This window comes from Solanum lycopersicum, chromosome 3 (assembly GCF_036512215.1).
Source record: "Solanum lycopersicum chromosome 3, SLM_r2.1".
NCBI classification, from domain to species: domain Eukaryota; kingdom Viridiplantae; phylum Streptophyta; class Magnoliopsida; order Solanales; family Solanaceae; genus Solanum; species Solanum lycopersicum.
In genome coordinates this window covers 56,878,600-56,881,466 of record NC_090802.1, presented here as the reverse complement: position 1 = coordinate 56,881,466, position 2,867 = coordinate 56,878,600, and the positions used below count along the sequence as shown (strand labels likewise).

Genomic DNA, 2,867 nt, shown 5'->3' with positions numbered 1-2,867 from the left:
CGAGAATTGTTAATAACGTGTATTTTTGTAACGATCCTCTTAGTCGTTTTATATATATATATATGACTTATAAGGATTAGTGACAAAGGATTATTTTGCTACTAATAATAATGAAAAGAAAAAGAAAAATAATAAATGAATAAATAATATTTAAACATAGGGGAGTTGGTGATTAACTAATCAGGTTTATAAATTAATTAATACCCTATATAACTTGACCATGTATATATATATTATTAAAAAAAAATTAAAGAGAAATAGGGTTAACATATATTTTGTCTTACCGCAAAGCGTAATGCGGAACACTTTCTACGAATAACAGTTTCCTTGAGTTTTCTAGAATTTCAGGTATGATTCTCTTCCTAGTTTTGGTTTTGAAATATTTTCTACGTATTAATAAGCAATAGGAAATTTTATATTGTTATTAAGAGGAATTGAAGTTAGATAATTATTTTTACGAAAACTTTCTGTGGCTATGTTTGCTTGTATTTCGTTGTTTATAGTATAAATGGGATAACTGATTCTTGTGCTTATTAGAGTTGGTGGGTTATAAAGATTTGGAGGAATTTTAAGTTGGATAACAATAATATAATAATTCAAATGTTTTAAAGAGCAACAATTGCATTAAGTAATTATAAGAATTGTTTTGGGATCAATAGTTGTCGCCACTGGTTTCATAGCCAGTGGCTTTAATTTCAATTTTTTTATATTTGTTTATCGTATAATAAAGTTAATTTTTGATACGGAGTTATCTAATTAATTATGGTGTGTATTATATTTTATGTAAGCTATTGGGGATGTAGTATTTCAAGAAATTATGACTTAACCCTAGGCTTGAAATTTGGAGAAATTGAAAAAGTTGACATATTAATTAACATCAAGATTAGGAACTTGAATATATATTTGAGTGATTTTTTTTAAGTCTAGACTAGACATGTAGAAATATGGGTGTTGTTAGTCTTGAAATCTTACAATGATTATCTATTTGACTAGATTATATTGATTTGGGAGTCACCCGAAAGAGGAAGGCTCATTCTGGAGTAATTGTTCGATAAATTGAGGCAAGTGGATTTCTAAACTCTTGTTAAGTGTATAAATACGTGTATGTCCTTGTGGTATATGCTGGGAGTAACGGGATTGGTTATGGGTTGACTTATCCACATTGATTAATTCTAATGATGAAAAGAATGGGGATAAAAAAAGGCAATGTGATTAATTGTTTATGTCTGTTGTGTTGAGAAAGGGTTGAAGGCTTGTTGAATCATCGTTGATGTAACTTCATGTTTGTGTGGTTGTGAACTGTGTGATGTTATGGAAATGGTCATCTCCTCATTATATGTGTGAACTTGTCATCTGCATTATTCTGAGGCATTGATTGTGACAAGTGTTATGTGCATTGAGAAAGAATGGGTACTTAAGAGGATGTACCATTTCGAGGGACGTATCGCGCGCCGCGATGGATACTATATTTCGAGGGACGTATCGCGCGCCGCGATGGTTACTATTATCGAGGGTCGTGTCGTGCGCCGCGACAGATGCATGGACAGATATGTCCCTCAGGGGTCCCGGACTGAGAGACAGCGGGTGTGTATGACTAGGTCAGACATGCATCATTATACTTGACATTGCATTCCATTGCATTGCACATACTTATCATTAGTGAACTTGATATCGTATTTTGCTGATCTTCTGATTGCCTTTCTGCGGAACTTGTGATTGATTAATATTGAGCTTGTTATTGCGGATATGTAATTTGTTGAAGTATTCTTGTTGAGGATATGTAATTTGTTGAAGTGTTGTTGTTGAGGATATGTAATTTGTCTAAGTCTTGTTGTTGAGCTACGTGCTATGTAAACTGTGAGCTGTTAGGTTGGGTTGATTTTAATGCAGGTTGTAGTTGTGGAGGTTTGGTTGGGGGTGGTAGGAGTACCCGTATTTCATCCCTTAGCTTGTGTTTAGACGTTTACTTGCTGAGTACCGTGTGGTTTGGTACTCACCTCTTGCTTCTACAAATTTTTGTAGGTTATGAGCCTGGATTTTTGTTGTACTTATCATTCTCTTCTTTTCCGAGGCTTCTTGGAGATTTGTCAGGTAGCTGTTTCCATCACTGCAGACTTTCTTCTCCTTAATTATGATCTTATTCTATTCTAGAAACAAGTTCATTTGAGACTTGAGTTTTCTTTTGAATCAATTCTAATACTTTAGAGGCTTGTACACGTGACTACCAGGTTTTGGGGTTTTTATTAAGTTACTTATATTTTACTTCCGCACTTTATTGTAATGGTTGAGTTTTAGGCTGACTTGTCTTGCTGGGATAAGACGAGTGTCATCACGCCCATTTTTGGGTCGTGACAATTTTCTTTGATATTATTTGCATTTCCTTGCAAACACATTTGATTGCTAGATACATTTCTCAATAGCTTTAACAAAGACAATATTTAATACCTCAATTTCTTTATGTAAGTTTATGAGATTTCGAGATATATATTCAAAACTCAAAGAGAATATGTTACTCTTTATATTAACACGAGTTAAAGATTTAGATATAATAGCCACCTCAACAAACTCTTAAGTGAAATTGAGCTTTTCTCGTTAAGCCTCACATGATTTCAATACCTACGAACAAGTAAATTAGAATATAAGTTGTTTTGTAGAGTCTACAACGGTCAAATATTAGATACTTCCTCCTGTCTGTATTTTTTGTCATGATTTCTATTTTTACAATCAAACTATAAAAACTTTGACTAACATTTTAAGATATATCTTCATCATATTAATATGCAAAAAATTGAAAATTTATAGTACTTTTTGTATAACTTTAGAATATCTATCTTTTAAAAAAAAATTAATATAATCCAATTTAATTA

General features: G+C 32.3%; 1 long non-coding RNA gene across 1 annotated transcript; it reads left to right on the top strand.

The window, feature by feature from the left end:
* The first annotated feature begins 223 nt into the window (after positions 1-223).
* On the top strand, positions 224-2,270 carry LOC138347771 (uncharacterized). Its single transcript, XR_011220299.1, has 3 exons — positions 224-348; positions 994-1,061; positions 2,023-2,270. It is a non-coding gene; the product is annotated as an uncharacterized lncRNA (long non-coding RNA).
* Positions 2,271-2,867: the final 597 nt, after the last annotated feature.